We start from the raw sequence: 12,308 nt of genomic DNA, 5'->3' as shown, positions 1-12,308 counted from the left end.
ACATTCCTGTCTGGCTTGCCGTAATCAGTTATCTCTGGGTCTCTATGTTTCTTTCCTGCTGGGTTCTCGACGGAGGTCTTAAGGCACTTAGGAGATTGGCAAGGAGCCCACACATTTTTGAAAAGTGCTCTTTGAAAACTGAAGTTAACATCAACAACTCAGCCCCGGCAAAGCTGGGTTCTGAGGTTCACTTGATGTCCCCTGTTTTGCCAGGATGCCTGCTCTTAAAAGTCGAGTCCCACCAAAGAATTTGAATGCTTTAGGCTATATTTGTGCTTCCTGGGTTTCATCATTACTCCAGAGAGTACTTAAATTCACTCAAAATATATAAATATATTCCTAGACTACAAGACATTGGAGTGTCCTCCCACCATACACGACTGGCTCTTCTTCCTCGGATGTTTATTTTCCATGCAACTCACAAGCAGTTCTAGCAATCTCCTCAGCCAGTCGGAGATCATCAAACAGTTGCTTCATTGCTTCTCCATTGCCTGTAGAATAAGGTCCATAATCTAGCCCTACTCATGACCTCGTGCACCAATATGGCACCCAATCCCTCTTGACCACTAACGATGAATTTCAGCAGTTCTGGAAAAGTTCCATGCAGCTCTGTCTTGTGCCTTAGCCGACATCCTCCCTTTGTCTAGACACTCCCCCCACCCTTCAGCTGCATTTATCTCATCCTGACCAATGAATGCCTTGAAACTTAGCTTACTCCCACCCCGGGGTGGTCTAGAGCCCTCTTCTTGGTGTTCCCACTGTACCTTATGTCCCCTTTTTCATGGCTTAAATGATACTGACTGAGGTTTTTGTTTGTTTGTTTGTTTTCCTACCTTCCCCATAAGAGCATCAGACTCTTAAGGGCAAGGAAGCTTTATTATATCACGAGTGCGTAGTCTAGGGTAGAGAAGGGGCTCCATAAATATTTTAGGAAAGAGTAAAGGGAAAGGGAAGGTTAAAGGAAAAGAGGAAAGCAAATATTAAGTTACATAGAAAAGCAAAGACTCAGCTCTGAAGCCTCTGACTTGAGGAAGCCTTCAGGTTTCCTCCAGCATCAGGTGGTTGGTTGGAAACATGTACCTTCCAAGTGCACCTGGCTCCACATGCCCGTGGCCTTTTCAATGGAACCAGCACAGTCTGGATTCTATTGTTTTATTTGTATACATGCAGTCTTCTGCCTTTTGAAATAAAGCCACAGGTAGAACGTTGGCATTATTAATGGGGCATCTAAATTCTTGGCAGCACATCCATTCTAAACACAGCCACCAGTTCAGAAGTGAACACACAGAGGTGACCAGCACCTAGGAGGCTGAGACAGGAGGATTTTAGGCACAAGGCCAGCCTCAGCAACTTAGTGAGACCCTATTCCAAAATAAAAATAAGTAATAAATAGATAAAAAAAGGGCTATTAACTAGGGGTTAATCCCTAGTATAAAAAAAAAGAAAAAGAAAAGGAAAGAAAAAGTGGACGTACAGAATTCCGACAACCACAGAGAGCAAGAGTCACCAGACTTCTGCACCTATAATTTTGTGGGCAGATAACATTCCCCTTTAAGTCTGTAGGCTTCAAGATACTAAGGTATCCCAGAAGTCTCTGAATGCTTAGTCCCCACTGGACCTTCCCTAAGAATTCATCTTGTTCTTATTCCTTTTGTTAAAACCTACCTTGGCTCTTTTTCTTGGCATTATATTTCTTGCCATTTATACCCATATATCCCTCAAGAATGGCTGCAGAAGAGACCATCCTACCAACTCCAGATTTCCCGATGTTTCCCCCAAAGCCCTAGGAATCCTGGGTTTTGTGGTACTGGGGTTCCTGGAAGCCCTTCTACCTCCCGGTTACGCTCCCAGACCTATTTTTTATATTTTTATTTGGAAACAGGGTCTATTAAGCCAGCGCGGCTGGCTTCAAACTTGCACGATCCTTCTGCCTCCGCCTCCCAAGCACAGGGATTACAAGCGTCCACCACCACGCCTGGTGGAATTCTGGGTTTTGGAAGGATATTTAAGGATACTGGGCAGGGGCAAGGTCATGAGCTTGGTTGTTAGCAGAACCTGGGCTTGTCCTCTAACTCCAGCAACTGCTGGCCAGGAAACTCCAGTCCTTTCACCTTGGGGAAGCAGTCTTGACGCTGCTCCAGCAGAGATTCCATGAGGTTGGATTGCATGTGAGTAGGACTTTTAACAAAGGGCCTCATATGTGGTAGTCATCTGTGGTAGGTACTTAACCAGTGATAGCTGAAGCAATAATATTTCTTTAAACACTTTAAATTTAACTTTGATTTAAAAGTCGTTAAATAATTAAGCCCCACTAGGCAACCCATAATTAACAAAAATAACTAACATGAGGAAGTTGTGAAGATTTAAGACTTCTGACAATCCCTTCATGATCACTGGTCGAAACTAAATTCTGACTTTTTAGAAGGTTTTGAATATTCCTCTAGCTTGCTACAGTTCTCTTGAATCCCCAGTTCTCAATGGATTATCCCATCCTTAATCCCTTATTCTTCCAAAGGGCCGAGGACTCCCTTCATCCATTGAGCTCTTTCTTCTGAGCACATAACCTAAAGGTACCATCGAATATGTGTATACCTCGATATGCTTTCATCAAATAAGCTTCTATACAATGTGCATTTGATTTTGCAATAATATCCAGGTCTCTGGTAAATTATAAGAAGCATCAGGTTAAAAGACACAAGATGTTTATAAAAAGAGCCAACATTAAAGGTCATCAGGGAAGAGCCGAGAGAGCTTTAGGGAGACAGGAAAATCACAAGTGTTTTCCTATTTGCCCTCTCAACAGTCTACCCAGAATATTTCTCTGGTCACCAAGAAGCATGTAGGGATTTCTCCCCACTTCCCGCCTGCCCAGCAGTCTATCAGTTCGCAATGGATAGCAGCTAAGAGTCAATTGAATTCAATTCTGTGTCTACCTGGAGACGGTGTCAGATCTCACAGGTTGAGTGATTGATCCCAGAGGACTCTTCTGTTCAGATGCTACCTTCGAATCCCAAGTTGTTTTAGCTTTTCCTGTGCTTCTGGCCCAATGGTAATAAATTGGGCTTCCCATGACCCCTTCTGAGGTTCGATTAATTTGCTCGAGCAACAAACTCAGGGAAACACTTATTTAATGTTTGCTGATTTATTATAAAGAACATTACAAAGGGTACAGGTGAAGGGATACATGGAATCACATGGGAAAAAAAGAGGCAGAGTTTCTTTGGTCTCCCCAGGGCTGGTACCTAGAAACTTCCACATGTTCAACTCTTTAGAAGCTATCTAAGCCCTGCCCTTTGGAGAGTTTGTGGAGGCTTTGTTACATCGATGTGATGGATTAAGTCTTTGTTCACTTGTGATCGACTTAACCTCCCAACCATCTCCTCTCCTCAGAGGTTGAGAGATGAGGCTGAAAATCCCAAGCCTGAATCTTCCTTAGTCATTCCAGCCTGCAGCTGTCGAGGTCCTAACAGCCTCAGTCAACCCACTGGAGCATACAAAAGGCACTCACCCAGGATCCGAGGAGTCGTGTGCCAGGAAACCACCCCGCAGGACAAGTAGATACTTTCAAATATCACGGGAGCAAGCCACCAAGAAGGGCAGCTGATATTGACAAAGGGGCAGCTGATATTTACCAAGATGGAAAGTGGCAGGGTAGGCACCACCCGAGGCCATCGGTGCCCAGACAAGAGGCAGAGCAGAGCTCAGAGCACACGCCACCCACCACCGAAGTAACAATGAGCGGCGGCCTAGCAAAGTGATGGAAGCATTGTTATATAGTTTGTCCTCTGGGCCAAACGTTCATGGTTAAGATGAGCAGACTAAAAGCCAAGTAGAGTCAACAGACTCTTGCTTCTCCCTCCAGTAGTACAGTCCCTTAGAAATAAATAAACTTAGTTCAGTACCTCTCTGGTTTAGATGTGGTTTGTCCCTGAAGGATTCAAGTGTTGGAAGCTTGGTCCCTGGGGTAGCAGTGTTAGGAGGTGGTGGTGTGGAACCTTTAAGAGTTGGGGCTAGTGGGGAGAGATTAGGACTTTGAAAGCCCTGCCCTGGGAAAGAATCAAGGTAGTTCTCTTAGGACCTCCGGTTGGCTATTGCAAAAGGATTGTTGTAAAGGAGAGAGCCTGAAATCTCTCCCTCATAGGTACTCCTCCCAGACCCTCGCTACAGTTAGACTCTCACCAGAGGCCAAATTGATGGAGCTGCCTGATCTTGGCTTTCTAGCATTCAAAACAGAGCTAGTTAAACCTCTTTTCTTTATAAGTTACCCAACGTCAGGTATTTCGCAATAGGAATGAGAAAGAGACTATACAGATGTTCTGTGCTTATCAAATATAATAATAACTGTGACACTTGTCCCTACATATGAACTGTTTGCTTTGGGCCAGTTCTACTTGTATTAACTCACTTTTTCAAAGCAATCTTTGGAGATAGAGATAATGATTTCTTCTACTTTCCAGAAAGTAAAACTAGGCAAAGAAACGTTAAATAACTCACCCCAGGTAACAGGACCAAGAAGAGATAGAGTGTGTGAAGTGCAAAGAGAGACTGTGTTTTTTAGGATTTTTAGGATGATTTTCATCAAAGAGTTTAAAACCTAAATGATATTTCTACTTTTGTTATCTGAAAATGCACTTATACAACATATCTGTGGCTTCCTAACAATAATAGACCCATGACACATTGGGCTGATAATCCCTCTCATGAAACCAAACATTGGTGTCGCTACTCAGATGTGCCTTTTCATTCTGCCCAGCTCCGCCTGAGCACAGACCCTTCAGTGTTAGTCTGAAACTAGTTCCATCCCGTTTCATTCAAAGGCCATTAATTCCCTCACCCCTAAAAACATCTGTTTCTTCGAAAGCTTGTTTTTAGCTCACTGGGGGGTCTCGTGGCTTCTGCTAAGCATTTACTTCTCACGTGCTGTCTGTGGCTAAATTCTTTAAAGCAAATGATAATCAGAGGGTTTTTTTTTTTCTCTCTCCTTGAAATCTTAAAACATACTCTCCGTCCACTGGTAAAAAGATAATGCCATTTCATTTTTTAATTTTAATCCCAGGGATAAGCCTGCAGGTTATATTTTTTAAGAACATTCAATATCCACATTCATTCTCTGCCTCCTAACATTATTTATTCATCCGTAAAGATGCCAATTAAAGAGTCGCTTCATCCAGGAAGCATCCTGGATCGCCCGTGTGGGGTCAGGGGCCTAGCTCTTGACTCGTCTCACATCCCGAGCCTTATTTTCTGCTGGACTCCAGATCACCCCCTCCAACTCCCTTTGAAGATATGGAGCGTCTTAAGGAGGATGTCTGTCTTTAAAAAACAAACAAACAAACACTTTTTCTCCCGGGTTTAGAAGTACCTAGAAAGGGTCAATAGTACATGTTTTTTAAAATTTTATTAGTGGGTAAACCTCAAATTAATGAACTTCAAAAGTAAAATTTTAATTCTTAGCTAGTTAGGTGCCCTGTGAAACAAAATCTTTCTAAGTTCCAGAGGGCTTCACTAAGTTGCTGAGGCTAGCCTTAAACTTGCGATCCTCCTGTCTCGACCTCTCAAGTACTGGGATTATAAGAGTATAACACCACGCCCTGCTCACATGTGGTATTTTTCTGTGTACAAAATTAAAAAAAAAAACACCCCCACAACAGCAAAGTCTTGGATAAAAAACAACAATTCCAATTATTCTGTGTAGAGCAGACTCTAAATTGTTGAAAGAGTTAAAGTTTATTCCAAAAAGTCCACAGATATTTCATTGAGGAGGAAATAAAGATGTCTACAAACGCAAAGACAAAGGTGGTTAATCTTGCAAATAATCAAAGAAAACCACATGGAAGTTACCTGTGATGTGTCATTTTACTACAAAAAATGTCAACCAGATTTTTACCAACCCGCCGGCCCCTGATGCTGATAAAGTTAGGTGTAGTTAGTATAGCAATAGTCTGATAGTGAAAATTAATGCAGCCCTTTGGGAAATGATAGAACAACATATAACAAAAATCACAGATTTTTTTCTTGTGTGGTACTGGGGTTCCTGGGAACCCCTCTACCTCCGGGCTACACTCCCAGACCTGTTTTATACTTTATTTGGAAACAGGGCCTCACTAAGTTGCTGAGAGCCTAAGTAACTGAGGCTGGCTTCGAACCTGCGCCATCCTCCTGTCTCAGCCTCCCAAGTGCTGGGATTACAAGTATGCACCACTACGCCCTGCTGGGGTTTTATAGATGTGTGTATGTATGTGAACAGAGACTGACACTTTCACAGAGGAACTTTTTAAAAATATGTATGTTCAGCCGGGTGTGGTGGCGCACGCTTGTAATCCCCACGCTTGGGAGGCAGAGACGGGAGGATCACGCAGGTTTGAAGCCAGCCGCGCGCGCTGGCTTAGGAGACCCTGTTTCCAAATTAAAAAATGTAAAAATAGGTCTGGGAGTGTAGCCTGGAGGTAGAAGGGCTTTCAGGAACCCCAGTACCACCAAAAAAAAAAAAAAAAAAAAAAGTATGTTCATTTAAAAAACTTATTTTTTTTCATTGTTAAACCACAAAGGTCACCTTTCCCTGTTTGAGTTAGCTGTGGGCTCTATCTGGAGGAGAATTCTAAGCATTACTGTGGGAATTTCTATCATAAAAGCAAGGATGATCCAGGTCCTGGAGGCACTCACCTGTAATCTCAATACTTGGGAGGCTGAGACAGTAGGATTGCAGGTTTGAGGCCAGCCTCACCAACTTAGCATGACTTTGTTTCAAAATAAAAAATAAAAAGAACTGGGAGTGTAGCTCAGAAGAAGAATGACACTGGGTTCAATTCCCAGTACCAAAAGAATGAATGAATGAAGCAAGAAGGATGGATAGGAGTTTTCTGCACAGGATCCCATGACACCTAACTGGCACCTCTCTCTGGGTTGGGCTTCCAATAGTTTGTGCTGCTTAAAAACTATAAAGCAAATCCCAAAGCCAGCAACATATGGAGCTGCAGCATAAATATTATTTTGGACATGTGTTAAAAAGTAGGCTCCAAATAATCGTATTTTAGATACTGTTAGGTCTCAAAGTAATGCACATTGATACCTTACTCAGGCCTGAGAGAGAGAGAAAAAACAAACCACTCTAAACTTCAACACCTCGGCATCCCCAGCTATTTCTCGCCACCTTAAAGAGGAGCCCGGCACTCACAGCTGATCATTCTGACTCCGAGGACCTATTTCTAGAAACTCTGAGACTCAAAGACAATAAATAGCGACTACATGAGGCTGCTGCATTTGCCAATCTTCAGACCAACTGGAAAGGGATTCAGAGGAGCGATTTGGTTATTTCCGTGCAAGTTAACCTCTGGAGGTGTTTGTCTCTGCCTGGGACTAAAGCTCTTTAAAATTCAATTGCATCTCAGGAAACGGGGAACTTTCCAAGCCCAGAACTTCCCCCTGGACTCTTATTCACTGGCTTGTCAATCAGATGATCAACCTTCCTTTAAAGTTTAAGCCTTATTAACCTACACATTGGATTTGACTGGTGATAGGCCACTGCGGACAAAAAGAAACCCTCTCAGGTTCCAAACCCCGTCGTCCTGGTTCGCTCCCCACAAATTCCCTGGAAGGGATGAAAGAATCACTCACATGTCTGATCCTTCAAATATAAACAACGAGAGGACAGTGCTAAAAAAAAAAGAAGAAAAAAGAAAAGGAGACAAGAAAGAAAGAAAGAAAGAAAGAAAGAAAGAAAGAAAGAAAGAAAGAAAGAAAGAAAGAAAGAGAAAAAAAAAGTTTGTGGAAGCCCTACTGATTGAGACATGTTGGGATAAAACAGCTTTGCTGCTAACCCAGCTCTGCCCGCATTAAGCGTGGGCACACGGCCTCTGTCTTCCCAGGATCCGTCGCGAGCATGCTGTGCCCGCCGTATGCAGGATCGCAATCAAACACAGAGTTGGCAAAGGAGCCGTTACAGGGGCTGGCGTGCCAGGGTTGCCCAGTTACTGGTAGGTCCAGAGTGGGGAGTGCCTCGTCGAGAAGATTCTAACTAGAATGTCAGGAAAATTCTTAGCGGAGACAACTTAGATGTCAAAAATATGGTCTCTGTGACAGGCAGGGAAAAGGCCAATATGGAGTCCTCTCGCCCCCAACGGGCACCCCAGGATGCCGCAACTCCCTCTCCTCTCCTCTCCTCTCCTCTCCTCTCCTCTCCTCTCCCCTTCTTTCCTTCCTTCCTTCCTTCCTTCCTTTCTCTCTCTCTCTCTCTCTCTCTCTCTCTCTCTCTCTCTCTCTCTTTCTTTCTTTCTTTCTTTCTTTCTTTCTTTCTTTCTTTCTTTCTTTCATACTGGGGATTGAACCCAGGAGCTTTCTACCTCTGAGCTTGTAGCCCTATTTTATTTTTTTTTAATTTTGAAATAGTCTCACTAGGTTGATGAGAGTCTCACTAATTGCTAAAGCTGTCCTCAAACCTTCCTGTCTCAGCCTCCGGCACCCAGATCATCCTTACTTGTATGACAGAAATTCTCACAGTGATGCTTACCACGCCCGGCTCTTCCTTTCTTTCTCTTTGCTGCAGCGCAGTGGAACTGTATCCTAAAACTTTACCTCCATCCTGAAAGGCTTCTCTGTCTGTTTCTGAAGCCCAGGGCCTCTGTCAGCTCCTCCAAATACCAACCTCAGAGCAAAACGATGCACACTGTTCTACTGAATAAAAACTGATTAAGAGAAATCGACATACATAAGTGTAACAGACATGGAAATACCCAGATAAATAAAGATCCACACCTACCTTCCAGAGCATTTCCTAGAGCCAGGTGCAGCAGATGGAGAAAAAAAGTATTGTGTTTCAAGACGTTTTCTTAATATTTAGGGGTAACAAGGTGGGTGAAGACTGAAGCCCAGAACCCATGCCCATCCAGGATACTCCTGTCTGAGAGCCCTGGCTATTAAGATCCAGATGCGAGCTGGGTGTGGTGGCGCACACTTGTAATCCCAATGCTTGGGAGGCTGAGACAGGAGGATCGCACAGATTCGAAGCCAGCCTCAGCTACTGAGTGAGGCTCTCAGCAACTTAGTGAGACCCTGTTTCCAAATAAAAATATAAAATACGTCTGGGAGTATATCCCAGAGGTAGAAGGCCTCTGGGTTCCACCCCCAGCACCACAAAAAAAAAAAAAAAAAAAAGATCCAGATGTCTCTGGACCCCCCAAGTCCCTAGGTCAGTGGTTGCTAGGTGACACCGTCATTGAAGATGACTCACACCACCATTAGTCAAACCTACAGCATCATCAGCTCCTGGATTAACCCTGCAGGTTCCTAGGGTCAGCATCCCTAACAGGAAGTTTCCCAGGTTTATGGCCAAGAGAAAAATCTCTATCCTTGTAGTAAATCAGTCTGGAATTACATGGCGAATCTTTGCTGAACATCCCTCTTCCAAAGTCAGGAGATGGAGTAAATCTCAAACCTCCGTACTTAGCCAGGCGCGGTGGCATGAGTGTGTGATCTCAGTACTTGGGAGGCAGAGACAGGAGGATCACAGGCTCAAGACCAGCCTCAGCAACTTAGCCAGGTCCTCAGCAATGTAGTGAGACCCTCTTTCTATATAAAAAATAAAGTAGGGCTGAGGACAGAGCTCAGAGGTAGAATGTCCCTGAGTTCAATTTCCAGCACAAAACAAAAACATCCCGCCCCTACACACACACACACACACACACACACACACACACACACACACACACTTTTATCAACCAAAAAAACTGACTCTTCTCCTTTATTAATGCACCATAATGGCTTATTTTTTGAGGAAAAACAAAAACAAAACGCAAGTCATATTTTCTCTCTCAAGCAGATAGGTGATTATTTACTTTTCTATAGTCCCTTCTTTGATTTTAAATGGAAATGGTGAAAAGAGATCACAATAAAATAAAGACCAGTGGGACTCATTTGGTGCTCATACAAGGTACAATCGCTATCGTGTATTTTTTTAAGGAGTTTATAAAAAGGGGACGAAGGGCCTCTGCCACAGCCCCACTCTCGTGCCTGCTCATGTACTTTTCACGTGGCCACATACAGAAAGGCACGATGGGAAATGAGCCCACGTCTCTGGTGCCCTCTTTGCCCAAAGCCTGGAACTCAGCATGGTGGTTGGCGTGAGGTGGCTTGCTGCCAGGGCAGTGGAGCCAACCAGCGAGCTTACAGTGAGCCTCTGAGGGTCAAGGACAAAGCTGTCCTTCAGCTCTGCGGGCTCCACGTCTCAGCGGCTCACTCGCAAGTGAACTTCTCACTCCAACCAAGGGCCAGGCTTGTTCCTCCAAAGACACCCGCATGAGAAAGTGGACTGAGTTCTGAGCACTCAGGATCTACACAGGGAAGATGCCGACCCGGCACAAAGAGCAAAGATTAGGTGTGACTTTCCAGGATGAGTTGCTAGTCGCTCCTCTTTAGAATCTACCTGTAACAGGACCACCTCTCATCTCCCATGGTGAGCAGACCAACTGCCCAATAGAACGGACGTGAGTAATCCAAACTTGAGGCAGCCTGATTCCCCAGAAAGGCACAGGGATTTGATGCCAAAAATGAAATGTAAGACGTGAAATGTTTGACTTTAGACTCTGTGAACCTTACTGTTTTACCCGAAAAAGGATAGTACCTCCAGACCTGAAGAATTCTGCAGCCCTGGAGATAGAGAAGGCCTTTGTAATAAGATCAAAACTTAGAAAGATCAAGTGAAAAATAATGTGACCGTGAAGTCTTTAAAAGTTAAGCTGAAATTAAAAATGCCTAATTAGAAAATAATTGGCAACTTTATACATACACCACGGGTTAACAGTTTTAATATAAAGAGCATTTATAACAATGATCAACAAAAGGTTTGAATGAGTAACAGGCGAAACGAAAGATTCTTGAAAGATGTATGAATCCTCAATAAGCATTTGAAAAAAAAAATGTTCAATTGTGTTAAGTACCAAAGAATTATAAATTATACCAAATGAAATTTCTTATTTGACCTACAAAATTAGAAAGGATTATTTTAAAAACCAAAGGTTATGTGAGATGAAAGAAAACATATATTGTCAGATACTATATAAATTGGTATAGCCCTTTGGAAGCAATCCAAGTATTTTAGAGATGGTCAAACCCCTTAATCAAATAAGGCGACTCTTGAGAATTAATCTTAAAGAAATAATTATGGACGCGCTAATGATTTAGCTAAACAGATGTTTGCTGCAATGCCATTTGTAACAGCAAACACTTAGAGACAAAACTAAACTAGTCAGCATTCATTCAAGTAAGTCATTCAACAAATATTTACTGAGTGCTTAGTAAACTGTGAGCCATGATGGACACAGTAGACCAAGCAAATCAAGGCAAAAAACGAGAGAGAATACTTAAGAATGGGAAAAAAAAAAAAGAGGGTCATAACATATCAACTGGAAAAAGAAGGTGAAAAGCAGGATATGCAAGATAATTGCACGGTTGGGGGAATAGATATATTTTCCATAAACACTTTAGAAAGAATGAAACACATTTTCATAGTGGATATGGCTGGGTGATGGAAAATGGTTGTTCAGATCTCTGTCATGGGTACCAACTCACACTTCCAGAGAGGAGTTGGATGTTTGAGAATAGCCTCCTGGACACGAAGGCTGTGGAGTCCCCGCAGCTCACAAACGCCCTGGTCCTCCAACCTGAAGAGGGTGGTCCTGCCTCCCCCTTCTTTTGGCTACCACCACCTTTGTTTTTGTTATTTCTAGTCTTTAACTCTAACCTGCTTTTACTTTCTTCAGCTCTGCTAATTTTTTTTAAAAAATGCTCCTACTGTTGACTTTAATCTTTGAACTCTTAACATTTCTTCTTTAGGTTTTTTTAAAATAAAAAGTAATAAAAATGAATGTCATCTCTAATGCTTCTGCGACGGTAGAGAGATTTTTGAACCTGACTCCTGTTTCCTTAGATAGCGTTCATTTTCTTTCTTTCCCCCTAGCACTCCTTTGCTCCATTTCTCTTTGCACACGTTCTGGGCTAGGTTTCTTCTTACCACCTTCATCTTTAAATGCAACCACATACCATTTGAATTAAGATTTTGTAAAAGAGCCAGGAAAGTAAGCTAAGTCAATAAGCCAGTTTGCATTAAATTTGCCACCTCTACATCTGTTCCTAGATCTCTCATTTTCTTTACCTTAGGAGCATATCTCCCATAAATGTGTGGGGTGTGTGTGTGTGTGTGTGTGTGTGTGTGTGTGTGTGTGTGTGTGTTTTGTTGGAGATGGAGCCCAGGGCCTCAAGCATTCTAGGCCAGCATCTTACCCCTGGGCCACACATCCCCAGATCACCTTCCCATG

Source organism: Muscardinus avellanarius, assembly GCF_963383645.1.
Source record: "Muscardinus avellanarius genome assembly, chromosome: 15".
Classification (NCBI taxonomy): domain Eukaryota; kingdom Metazoa; phylum Chordata; class Mammalia; order Rodentia; family Gliridae; genus Muscardinus; species Muscardinus avellanarius.
The sequence above is the reverse complement of the archived record's forward strand: the minus strand, read 5'-3'. Positions refer to the sequence as shown.